Consider the following 13,799-nt stretch of genomic DNA (forward strand, 5'->3'; position numbering starts at 1 on the left):
GTTTTATACATACTTTTGTGTTGTAGATGTGTTTCTATTTACACATGCAATTAAGTTAACAAGCAATGGGTATATGTAATTGGAACAGTGTGATGAAGTGCTCTTAAAATAAGTATGCACAAGTACAAATGTCTAGAGATATAAAATATTCAGAGGGTTGAATTAATGACCGTGAAAGATGTTTTGATGTTTTGAAAGTTACTTTTTAAAAAAATGAATCAATTAGGAATTAATATAAAGCTGTTTGATTCATTGGCAGCAGTAGATGTTGTCTGTGTTAATATAAAGGAAAGAATCAGTGTAAGGCCATCAAATTAGTGAGCTGACAGTGCACAGAGTGGCAGTACAGTTTGGCAAGGTTAGACAGAGCCCAGAGCTCCATGCTGGAGCCCACATCTACTCTGGGAGGATACTTAGTCGGCTCACACACAGCATAATGAGGGCATCTCCTGACGTGCCACAGTCTGTGGGATCCTCGTGGGAACGATGTGGAGGCAGCCGTGACGTGGCCTGTGCTGGGGTTTCTCAGAACTGACTGGAGTGAGGTGTTTTCCTGTTAGCCTAAAGCTAGCTAAGCTGCTGACTGCTGTTTTACAATGACTTTTGCAATGCTGTCTGCGTATAAAGATAGAATTGTGTTTTGTGATCTAGAAGGAGCTTGTATTAGGCAGTAATAGTAGCTGATTTTTTAAAAATAGATTTTGAAGAAGTAAAAATCATTAACTATAAAAAATGATCTGTAATGTGAAAGGCTCTGAGATTCAGCTTGAAATGCTTTTGAAGGACTCTTTCTGCAACTTCATATGAAACCCTCTCTCTCCCAAAGTACCTTATCTGATGTTAGCTGAAAGAAAGTTTCCATATGTTTCTCTGTGTGCACTTGTGTATATATAGTAGTTAATGGGCTGTATAAATAATGATTGAACTTCTTGACTAAATGATCCATCTTGCTAATATTGCTGTGGTGCATATCCATTATCATGAGTCTGCATGCTGATTTTGGTGAAATCTCAGCTTTTTCTTTTTCTTTTTCTTTTTTTTTCCACCTTGCAGCAGAACTAAAATCACACTTAAGGTTTCAGCCAAAAACCATGAAGTCAGTGTTATTGTACATTTGTCACAAGAATCTGGAAATGGTTGCCCTTTTCTTTGGTTTCTGTATTTAAAACCTGTCACAGAGAACAGTCTAAATGTAGTATCATAGATCACAAAACTCTGCTGGAGGTATCACTTCAAGCTCCTCTCAAATTCTCATTTTTCTGAGAGGTATATTTAAAATTAAAGTGAGAATTTTCTGAATAAGCTTTCAAAAATATCAAGTGATTGTTTCTTCAGTTTTAATTCCCTCCACAGGAACTGCCATTTTATTGATGCTGGTTAGTAGAGGGTCCAGTTTACAGTACAGAGCTGGAAAGCTTGGATTTTTTGTTAAAAACATTGGAAATCAGAATGCTATCAAGCTGTGATACATTCTGCTAAGTTTTGTTCTAATTAAATGTTTAAAGGTTTCTGTATTAACCAAGATAGGTATAGCRTTTGAATCATAGAATTTCAGGATTTCTGCTTTTCAGTACAGCTGCACACATGAAAATGTAGAGAGACTGCACAATGGTAGCGGGATGGCTTTGATCAAAAACCATTTGAAATCAGTGGCTTTTGGCACCTGCTTTTATATGACATGATAGTATAAATGAATAATCTGAAGAATATCTTCAGGGCATATCTAATACCTACTCCTTTTATTTGAATAGACTCCGCTCAGCCTAATGAAGCAACACAGGCTTTAAGACTTATCTTTGTTATCTCTAASAGGTGTCATGGTATTTCTGTGTTGACTTGCTTTTCACTGCTGCTGTCACAYGGAAAATGCAGGGACTGCTCAGCTGTTTCTCCAGCCTGTTTTACCATAGGGTTGAGGAAAGATTTAAAATGTATGTTGATTATTAGCCAGATCTAATAGATTAAAACGTAGTGAATATATATTGGGCTGCTCACCTTATGTTAACCCCTGATAAATGATTATTATCCTTTGGGACTGTGGTCTTCTCTTCAAGAGATAAATACCAAAAAAAAAAAAAAAAAAAAAGGACAGAACTACCCTCTTTGACATATTAGTAGAAAATAAGGAAAACAGCATTTGCTGTAAAGACTGGATGCTGTTGGATAGTGGTAAGCCTTCTCTAAGAGTCAGAAAAGTTGCAGCGTCAGAGATCAAGGTTTTTCAGCAATATTGGTTGCTTCTCTCTTGGTTCAGCTGAATGTCTTTGCCTTCTCATTTTGCTRTTTTTAATCAAATTAGAGGTTTTCAGGAGTCCCAAGTTAAAAGATAGTGGTTTGTGGGTTGATCTTGTTTTTCTTGAAATTCTTGCATACTCTAGTGGAAGTGACACTCTCAAGATGCCATTTCCATGTGTCTCAGGGMCTGACTGTGAGTCAACCTAGTGGTGGTTCAGTAGGAGCTGTTGAAGTGATCCAGAGCCCAACTGTGCAGTGCAGTGCTGGTGTGTGACATTCAGGCAAAGACATGAGAGAGGCAGTGGGAGAACTGCTGCTCCCTCTGCCTGTTTCTGCAGAACATCTGTCCAGAACATAGCTGCAAGATTTCTGCCTCTTTCTTTATATTTCTTTCTCCTGACAAGTTTCAGAAAGCGGGATCAAAACAAAATCGAGAATTGATTCCACTTATTTGTGAGGGCAGTTATAAATCTGAGATTTAAGTTGAATAAAAAWGTTGTTATCAAACAATTTGTATAATTATACAGTTGACTGAAATTGTAAAAATCTAGTATGATTTAATTACTTTGATCCAAGTATTTTGAAGATTTCTAAGTATTTTGAAAATAGTATATTATTAAGGAAAAAGAAAGAAATACCTGAGCATTGTTTTTTTTGTTTTGTTTTGTTTTGTTTTGTTTTGTTTTTTAGTTTCTGTAAAAATACAAATATCTCCTGGAAAGAAGAATAACTGGAAAACTCGACACAAGAATGTTGTATGTTTCTTTGATGTTCATTTTCAAAATTTAGTTCACAGTCCTGATGTAAGAGGCAAATACAGTAAAAAATGAGGTGTTTTGGAATGCCCGGAATTGTAGAGGTATCTTCAGGAAGTGGATGGCAGTTTCTATACCATAGAAGAGAGAAAGATGGGTGTATTTTTATGCATTGGTCATTTGGTAGCTCTTTATGCAGAAATGATCCCACAAATGCTCTATGTTACTGGCTGTAACAAGATGGTTGAACTAAATTTTAGGATTTTGAGGGGCACTTTCATGATTTTTCTCTGAGCTTTCTGATAATTTTTGATTTCCTAAAATTAATGTTATAGAGTCTATAATGCTTTCAGTCAGTATAGTAAAAATATTTCTCAGTTTAGGAAAGAGAAAACTCTCTTCCAGTATTGTTTTTCTTTGGCTCATTTCCTAGTTGTTATATTCTTCCTCACAGGATGCAACCTTTCATTAAAGGAAGTACTAATAAGCCATGAGAGGAATGCTGCCAGTGTAATATAATTCCCTTTTGTAGTGAAGGGATAACAGAATCAGAAGAGTGCAGTGCATTCCCCATGGAGTGGAGAGAATGCCTATATCCTAGCTGCAGTAACATGGAAAAWTTTATAGATGGAATTAACTGATTATCTGACAAAAATATTACATCTTACGGAAACTCTGTAACGTAAAAGTACATAGGAATCTGATCAAGGTGGAGAGAACAGGCATGGGGAATTTCCCTATATATGCAACACAAGTTCATTGCAAGTATCTAAGGAAGCCAAAGTAGATACARGTGTAGAATATTCTGCACACACAAACATGAATTAACAAAGTCTGAAGCCTTGTGAGATGACTTTCTGCTGTGTAGTAACACAAAACATCTTTAAAGGCAGCTTTACCAGCTTCACTAGGATAGTTTTGGCATTGGAGAATGCTTGTTTGACAACAACTTAAAAACACTGAAAGGGGTGTATTTTAGATGAGGGGAAGAATCCTTTTCCCTACTCGGGTTCAGCTGAGCTTTTCAAATGCTTTTGTAGATCAAATATTAATGTATAAGTTAGTTTTATCAATAGCATTTTAAAGACTCTACTGATATCTGAAAATGACATCTGCTGGGTCCCAGGTCGGATGCAATCTGTGCAACATATGGGCTTAATCTGATTTTTTTTTAGAAGTACAGAATACTTTAGAAAGCATGTAATAGAATTTTTGCAGTTGTTTCTACAAATGTTGGCAAAGTTGTTTGCATGTAAAATCTGCTTCTTAAAATGAGGTCTATTTAATTAACGGGATATGACTAGAGAAAGAAGAGTAAATTTAAATTACCCCTTGCTGCTCACCATGTGTAAACCACTGATCCTGCCAAGGGAGATCTTGAGCATTCCAGGAGTGACTACATGCCTCTGGGAGCGAAAGGCTTAGGGAGGCATGGATGTATCCCACAGATTAACTCCTGCCTGCATAACTGGTGTCATGAAGAAGTCATTGGYTTTTGTAACCACAAGACGCTCTTTGAAGAGTGAGGACACTGAGGGAGAGACAAGACCTGTCTGGCAAAGCAGGGCAAGAGCAGCTTTGCCAACAGGCTTTACTAACGTTGTGAAGAGGGCCTTTGGCTGTTTTTTTTAGGGGATGAAGGCTGATACTTAGGAGAATTGGAGGCACAGAGGGGTAGAGAGGAAGTACACAGTGAGCAGTAAAATKAGGAGGCTTTCACATTTACTCTGAGTGGCACAACTAGGGTCCATCTCAGGTGCCTGCACACGTACACCCACAGCGTGAGAAGCTAATAGGAGCAATTAGGAGACATGCACAATCACAGAGCTGCCACTTCACTGAAATCAGAGAGATGTGCCAGGGTAGTTCACMTGACTGGACTGCTGTGATAGATGAATGCAGGATGAATCCACTTAAAAAAGGCAGGCAGGGAGGACAAAGTAGAGGGACTTTATCTTACGCCAAGAAGCAGCTGAAATGCATTGAGCTTTGGTCTGGAGTGAGGGGTGAGACAACTGAGAGTTTGTGGTAAGAATCAGGAGCAAGATGAACACAGTATCACGATGGGCATCTGGCACAGGCTACCCCATCAGGAAGAGGAAGTGGGCAACTCTTAGATAACTAGAAGAAGCTTCACAATCACAGCCTCTCAGTTTCTTAGGGGACTTTACCCTGACATATGCAGGAAGAACAATACGATAGGCTGCAAACAATCCTGGAACTTTCTGGAGTACTTTGAGGATAGTTTTTTCATGTTGCACAAGCAGACTATGAAAGGTACTTGATATTAGCAAATAAAGAAGAACTGACCAGGGATGTGAAGTTCAGTGGTGTTCATCACTAGAGGAGCCATAGGGTGATGGAGTTTAAGATCCTGAAGGAACTGAGGAAAGTGATTAGCAGAATTACATCCCTGTACTTCAGGTGAATGGACTTAAGCTTGTTTGGGGAACTAGTAAGCAGAATTCCTTAGGAGACTGTCTTGAAGGGTATAGTCACTCAGCAGAACTGGTTGATCTTCAGTGACAATCTCCTCAAAGCACAAGAACGGTCCATCCCAATGTGCAGAAAAGTAAGTAAGTGTGGCAGAAAGCCAGCATGGATAAGCAGTGGACTCYTGACTGAGCTCAAACACAAAAGAGAAGTACAGAGAAGGTAGAGGGATGAGCTACCTAGGAAGAATATAAGAAACATTTCCCAAGCATGCAGAGATGGAGTTGAGCCAGTGCTTAGCTGGAGCTAAAATAAGTAAGGAATGTGAAAGGAAAAATAAAAGGTTTATATTTAGTACATTGAGCAGTTGGTCCATGTTTTCCTCAGCCTTCCTTTCACCACCAGTGGAGTAGGAGATCATGATGACAAAACATGTGGAAAAGACCAAGGTACTCTATGCTTCTTTTTCTGCAGTTTTTGCTGGTAGGGTTTGTATCCCTAGATACCTGTACATAGTGGCAGAGCTGGGGGAATCAAGAACCACCTATGGTAGAGGAGGATTGAGTTAGGGGCCACTTAAACAAGCTGGACATGCACAAGTCCCTGGAACCAAATGAGATGCATCTGAGGTTGTGGAGAGAGCTGGCAAATGTAGCAACAGGACTGCTTTTTGTCATCTCTGAAAGTTTATGACAATCAGGAGAGATCTCTGATAATTGGAAAGTGGCAGACACCACACCCATCTTGAAGAAGAGCAAGACGTACCAGGCAGTTGTTCTCCYCTCAGTTTCTAGGAAGATTATGGAACAAATTCTACTAGAAACCATTTCTGAGCACATGAAGGACAAGAAAGTGACTGGAAACCCAGCATGGCTTTACCAATGGCAAATAATTCCTGACCAACTGTGTTTACCACTTACTAGCATTGTCCGTCAGGGACAGAAGCTGGGGGGAGAAGGTAATGCTGTTTAATGTCTTCATTAATGACCTAGGCAATAAGGTGGAGTGCGCTCTTAGTAGGTTCATGGATGATGCAAAAATAAGAGAAGCAATTAATATGATGGCAGGTAGAACTACTATTCACAGGGACTCTCATGGGTTGGAGAAATGAGCTGACAGGATCTGAGATTGAACAAAGGCAAATGCAAAACCCTCTACCTGGGGTGAAATAACCCCATGCACCAGTACAGGCTGGAGGCCAACTSGCTAGAAAGCAGCTTCGCAGAAAAGTAGCTGAGGAGCATGGTGAACAAGTTAGACGTAAGCCAGCAGTATGCCCTTGTGGCAGAGAAGGCCAACAGATTTCTGGACTGTATTACCAAGAGTTGCTAGCCAGTCGTCAAGAGAGGTGATTCTTTCCCTCTGTTTGGTCCATGTGAAGGTGCATCTGGAGTGTTGTRATTAATTCTGGACTTCACAGTACAAACAAGACATTGCCAGGCTGGAGTGARTCTAGTGGAGGACTGTGAAGATACCTAAGAAACTGAACTGCATGATATTTGAGGAGAGACTGAGGGAATTGGGTTTGTTCAGCCTGGAGAAGAGAAGGCTAAGGTTTAAGAGGTTTAAGAAGTTAAGATGGCAGTTAGCTCCTGCCAATAGGAGACTGAATGGAGAGGGGTTGCTCTCTTTTCAGACGTGCACTGTGGTAAGACAAGGGGGCCCCTGACTCAAGTTGGAACTAGCCAAATTCCACTTAAATATGAGGAGAGGAAAATTGGAACAGGTTGCTCAGACAAACTGTGGAATCTCAATCCTTGGAGATATGTAAATCTTGACTAGTCCAGGACCTGGGCGATGCAGCCTTCAGGACCTGGGATGTGTTCCTGCCTTCTCCTGGGTGTTTGGCTACCTGGGCTCAGGGCCAACTTAGGTAATGAAGGTGTGTAGCTTTGAGAAGCCTCAGCCAGTCTGGAAGCTGTTCAAGGAAAAAGCTGGAAGATGCCTCAGCCCCCTTACCCCTTACCAGGAGCTCTGCTTAAGCTAAGAGTTTCGCTGTTTGTCCCTGCCTGAGCTCTGCTGCAGCCATGCCCATGCCCATGCCCTGTTGATCCAGATCCTGACCCTGACTCATGGACTTGATGTCATACCTGCCTTGTCTCTATGGATTTGTCTGGTGATCAGCGGACCATGGATGACCCTGATCTCTCCAGAGCTGAACTTAACTTGGTGACTAGAATTTGCAGCTTGACCTTGGACTTACCTCTTCCCTATGGACTTGCCTGGAGATCACTGGACTCTCAGCTGAGCCTGTCACTGAACGTCTTTTGCTCAGTACTGTGGCACTCCAGTGCTTGTCAGTGAGGCTGCTGCCTCTGCCTGCCTTGTTCTCACGCTCAGCGCTTGGCTCCTTTTCCTTTACAGAGGTGCCCTTGCTGCTCTCTGACAGTAGGGTAGCTTTGAAAGCAGTGCTGCTTAGAGAAGGGTGTAGGACTTCCAGAGAGGGTGTAGGACTTCCAGAGATCCCTTCCAGCCTGTGTGATTCTGCTGTTCTGCGATTCTGTGAAATACGGCTGTGTTCCTGCTTTCCTTGGTTACAGCACTCATGCAATTATATTGACTACAGCTATTATACCGACTTCCTTGGGAGCCTTTGGGTGGCCTCTTCATTGCTGGTGTTTAGTTATTTTTATTATAACTGATACAGAATCATAGCTGGCCATTTACTAAGATACATGTTAAAATGGTGAATTTCATTCTCCTTTCTTGTCATGAAATGTAGATAAGGAGAGGGGGCAAATGGCTGAGGTTCTTGAGGCATTTCCCTTGAAATCTGCTGAAGAGGATTGCAGAAGGGACAGCTTCCTACACTTTTGAAAAGCTGCGAGGACAAAAGTCTGCAAACTGCTAAGTTGGTACCTCTGTCATGGGAGCTGCTTGTCTTAGTACAGCTTAGCTTCCACAAGACCTGTTTTCTAGGGTTGTGTAGGAACAAATAAGATTTGCTGTACACGTTCTCACACCTTGTGTTGTGGTCTTAATTGTGCAGCCCGCTGTGTTCAGACTAATTGTGCCACGGGAATAAAAAGAATGGTAAGGTTCAATGTGCCTCTCTAGCTGTTGGCTACACTCAGTGGGTGAGTATGAGGGAGAGGGAATCCGCTTTGCTGAACTTGCTAACCCGCAGATTCCTTTCCAATAGATCAGGGGAAACGTACATGCGACAAAGTATCCGTTTCATGAGCTGTTGAATCCATAGTTTGTTTCTTTGTTTTGCAGCAGTTCAATTGTTTCTTCTGGAAATCCACTTTGAAGCATGCTCAGAGACTCAGGGTAGAGACTTCATCACTTTTGCACCCTGCTAGCTCTGTGGCTGCAGTGCTGACATGGCACTCTCCACTTCCACCTCTTAGAGCCACGTCCACTGCCTTGTGCTGTAAATGGAAAGCCTGAGTAGAAAGAAGAGAATAAGCAGATGCTATTAGCTATTATACTGCTGGTATCAGCTGTGCCGAACAGGGTGGAAGTGTTCTACATTTCGCTATGTTACCTTTAGTCTGCTCCCACACACTGCTAATTATAATCTTAGTGTGATCTAATAAAAAAAATCTGTAATGCATGATTGATTCTACAGCCATGAAACCATGAAAACCAAGGGGACTTACCAACTGAAGAATCCCAGCCACAAAGACAGGCTCCAACACATACGTCATGAATATTGGGAGGGGAATGTTTGATAAAGTGCAGCAGTTCTTTCTGTAGATAAAATGAATAAATGGAGTTGGTAATTATGGATATTGTCAGCAAAATTCTCAATGTTAAAAAATATACTTTCTAGATAATACGTCCTGTTACATAGATGTCAAGCATGTGATGACCTGTACAAAAATAAAACTGCAGTTAATTTTGGGGGAATATGGCTGCTTGTGCAGCCATTTTTGTACTTGAAATTGTTCTTAGTAAGGAGTCACTTCATTTGTACTATAGTTTCTAATTCTGACTATGCCTCTAAAGCCTGGTGTGATTTAATGGTTTTTAGTCTAAATTTGAATATTGCACACTTATTTGTTTTTACCAGAGATTTGCTATTGATTGAATTCCTAAATGGTGTCCCTGCTGGCAGAATTGCTTCCTACCAATGTTAGCATCTGTCTGCTGGATCAGGGGCTCTGTGTTCATATCCTTGCTTTTGCTGACATGAATAAGATGGCTTAGCACATCTTTCTTTGTCTCTCCCTCTCTATTTCTAGTTCTCCACCTCCATAAATCCTTCTTCTGTCTTTTCTCTTTCTTCTTCTCTTAATTTCTCACACAGTTAAGCTAACAGAGGAGGGTGTGTGGGATGAGGAGTAGAAAAGGGGGAGAAAAAGTGAAAGGGAGGGTGAGGAAGACAAAAGAGAAAGGTGAGGAGGAGGTGATAATGAATGTGGAAAATAGAACAAAGAAGGAGGGGGAATGGGTGAGTGAAAGGGTAGATTAAATAAGGAGGGCATGAGAGTGGGAAAGACTCTGCTCCTAGACTTTCAGTTGGAGATACAGCAGTCACTTTTTTTCTGTTCACAAGAAGAAGAATTAGAGCAAATATTGGTCCTGAACATTTTTGCCAGCCAGTTATTTTTCCAAAAATATGAATGCATTAGTTTTGTTTCATTCCTGCCTGTCGATTGAAAAAGAATCTTAAAAATGGCTATATGAATAACCTGAAATTATTAAATGTGTCAAGTAAGTTAGTCTGTCCACTGGTTAGGGTGAGAAAATATCTCCAGGGACTTCAAATTTTTCTTTTGATGGATTTTCRAATGTTTGAATATAAAGATTCAGTCTTGGCAGAGTGAATCCAAAAGAGTCTTGCATAGTAGTTACCTATTCAGCTTATTTACTCTTACGAGCTTACAAAGGGAAAAGGTGGTATTTGACTTTTGGGGACTCTCTTARTCATTGCCTGTGGGAGGCAAGTTGAATGACAGCTGGAATAGCTGGGGAAGTGACTTCTCTGCTCCTCCACAATTTCATGTAGTCCGTCTTTTCTACTTGTGAATGTTTCCTGAAGGAGCCCTTTCTCTGGTGTGGAAAGATTGAAGAAAATGAGCGGTATGCCCCCCAATAGACTAGACATGATGGACGGCTGTTCACAGATTCTTTCTCTATTTAGACCAAACCTCTTTGGCCTTTTGGACATAAAGGACTCAGCACTGATCCTGTGCTTGCAAAAAAGTGTAGAAATGGTAGACTTTAACACGGGAATGACTCTGCCTATCACTGCTGAGCTGTTTCCCATATATTTTCGATTTTTTTGTTCTGTACTGTGCAATGGGGACATTTGACCAGTCATTTATTGCTGCTATTCTGTCCATTAACACAAAGTGTTGGTTTCATTTGCTTATAGTCAGGATTTCTTTGAATATGTGCACCAAACACTGCTATTCATACCCAGCCCTCCCTAAGCAACTTTATGGCACTCTGCAATTACAARTTAAAATGGAAAGTGTGCTTTTGGTGCTTTGCTTTGCTGCAGTTGCAATGATGTCTGGGGAAATACTGCAGTGGAAAAAAAATCTGTGTTGAAGTAATTCTGGAAATCATGTTCACATTAGAAATCCCCAAACTCTACTTTATTTAAAAATGTTTTAATGAGCTGCCATATTCAGTGCATTAATCTGTCAAAGAGAAATGCATGGGAATGCACTTGAAATCCCAGAGTAGGATTGAGGGAATGTGTGATAGAGCTGACATGCTAAGTTTTCATGGTAGAAGGCATGTGTTTGTTCTCTCATACCTTTCCCAATATTAACTCCTAGGATGGGAAACCATTGCTGACTCTTACTGTACTATAATAAGAATGAAAGAAAATCCTAAATAAGGCAGAAATTATGATATTCTTTGGCAATCACAAACATTATTTAAAAATAKACTTCTTTGGGAAATACTGCAGAGGAAGAGACTTGTGGACAACGTAGTATTTTCTCTTCACGAACAGGAGGAGAACTGGAAACTGAGATTTCCTGGTGAATTGTATTTTGGGTGAGGATTGTATTTTCTATATTTGGGAATATTTCTGTTGTTACTGTCACTTAGGTTGCTTTGGCATCTAGGAACTCTAGACCTAGGGCCTACTGGAACTGTGCTCAAAAAAATCCCACAAAAACAGTTCCTGTCTGAAAGAGTTTATAGTCTAAACAGACTGACAGTAGCATGCAGAGAAAGCGTGTGAATATCCTGGTTAGCATAACAGATGCTGGTCTTAAAATTTACAAAATAAGCATTGTCAAATAACTTATAGGCATCGTAATAAAGGAAGGGTTTGAATATGATCCATGCCCCTMATTTAGCATATTATATCTTCCAGACAGCCTAGGCTCAGCTTCCTCATAATGTTCTTATCCTCTTCGTCAGAGATACTTTGTGGAATGGGAGGTAGAGAGTGGGTAATGCCACAGAGACTGTCTGTACTGTAGTATGTCAGAAGTTACCAACTACAGGTGTTCTCAGGGCATGGACCTTATGAGGATGATGTGACCCTTTTGGTTTCTGATTTTGTTTTCTGCATTGGAAATTATTGTAGTAACTTGTAACATTGCAGTCCCACGGTGTGTTCAGCACTGAATTTCATTTGCTTTAAAAAGGTTATTTTGTACAGATACAGCTTTTGCTATTTCTTATAGAAATAGTAAACAATGCAATATCAGACTACTGAATAGGTGAAAATATTTTATGTGATCATTTATAATGAGGAAGAGCAGAAAATATTATCAAATACCTGCTTGGAAGTTATAATTTTAGGCAGAAATATAAATGAGAGTTAAATTAAGGGAGAAAATGGTAAAAAAATATTGGAGAATAACTGAAATCTGAATGTTACTCTTTCAAAGTTCAGTTACTTTTAAAAAGCACATGAAAAAGAGTTAGGAAACATCAGTATGTTTGGGAGAGAAAAGGATTTGCCTGACTATGTAGGTCTGAATACACAAATATGCATATAATTTTGGGCTGTGTGAAGATGAGAAATAAAAGACTGAGGAAAGCAGCAAGACTCAAAAGAAGAGAGAATAAAAAAATAGATAAGTATCATGCAGAGTCAGGAGCAATAAAAATGAAGTGTAGGCTGTTCAGGCTCCTTAGTTCAGGTTTTACTAAGTAGGCATTGGCTCACCAAAGTTTCAAGCACCTGACCATGGACTGCCATCTGATATATCCAGCTAGATTTCTCATATAATGAATGGAGAAAGGGAATTCAGAAGATGATCTATTCTGTCTGCCACCTTCCCTTTTTAATTAACTCTAAAGCACAGTAGGCATTTCTAGATTTGTATATTCTTGTACAGTAGAAGAAATTAAATCCCATCATGTCTAGTTGAAGAAATCTCAGACAAATCCACATATTGGCAATCACCAAGTAGAAAGAAGTAACATGTTGTCTAAAGAACAAAAGTAAATTAGTGACTTCATAGGACAATTACATTTAATTTGGACAGGGAAGGAGTTACATGGGATATTTTTCTGTGGGGCATTAATACTCCCTGTAATACTGGAAACCAGAATAAAAATTTCTACCTCAATTTCTTTTTTTTTTTTCCTAAATTTCAGCACCATGCCTGTTACATAGCCCTGGTGTGTTCTGCTGCAGAAATTATTTGCTTTTAAACTCTGTGCAATAGAGTACATACAGCTTCTTATCTCACACTCAAAGACTCTTCTGCTTAAATTCCTATTTGGGCCAATCCTTTTGTCTTTGAAATCAGTAAAACATTTTCATCCAGACTAATTTTTAGGGATCAAAACATGGCTCATCAGCTCACTTGAATCCAGGGTAACATCAGAAGAAAATTTTCTCCTCCTTGCCTCCAGTACAGCAGTCAGTCTTGTATGTACTTCTTGTACCTTCAAGGCACTACTTGTGTGTATGACTCAGTAGGAAGCTAAAAGGCTGCTGCAATGTCCTAATGTCCTCTCCTTGAGTGTGAACAAACTTACCAGCTCTGCACCTTCACCTTTACATCTGCTTAGCTGTATTATTAAAAACAAATATGGTAGATACTTGCTGGACTGTGAATTCCTTGATCTAGTTGTGCCAGGGGAGTAGTGAAAAGGAGAAGAGTGGTGCTACGACTATCAATTCCTGATTGATATTCTAGATCTTGGYTCTAGATGCTATAGGAGGAAACTATCATAATTTAAAATCTCCAGMAAAAGCAGTCAGCAACTTTAGTGAAAACACATAGGAAGAAAGATCTCAAGGGACAAAATACTTCAGTTTTGTAGTTAAGAAATTCTTGGGGCCTCTGTTTTCCTTCTTATCTGAACCAAATACTTTGTTTTACATCTAAATTTTACATCTTGATTTACTGTTACTTTTCTGCTATCTGGGAGAAAGAATTTTCTTATTTACAGAACACTTCCATTTTTGGGGGTTCATGCACATTTAAGATATCAAATGGG

At 39.8% G+C, this 13,799-nt stretch overlaps 1 protein-coding gene across 1 annotated transcript in view; it reads left to right on the forward strand.

The window, feature by feature from the left end:
* RIMS1 (regulating synaptic membrane exocytosis 1) overlaps positions 1–13,799 on the forward strand; it is a 347,536-nt gene that overhangs the window by 84,886 nt on the left and 248,851 nt on the right. The gene's annotated exons all lie outside the window — the stretch shown is intronic.

The sequence above is a fragment of the Rhea americana genome, unplaced genomic scaffold (genome assembly GCF_003343005.1).
Source record: "Rhea americana isolate MKP2758 unplaced genomic scaffold, rheAme1 scaffold_45, whole genome shotgun sequence".
NCBI lineage: Eukaryota > Metazoa > Chordata > Aves > Rheiformes > Rheidae > Rhea > Rhea americana.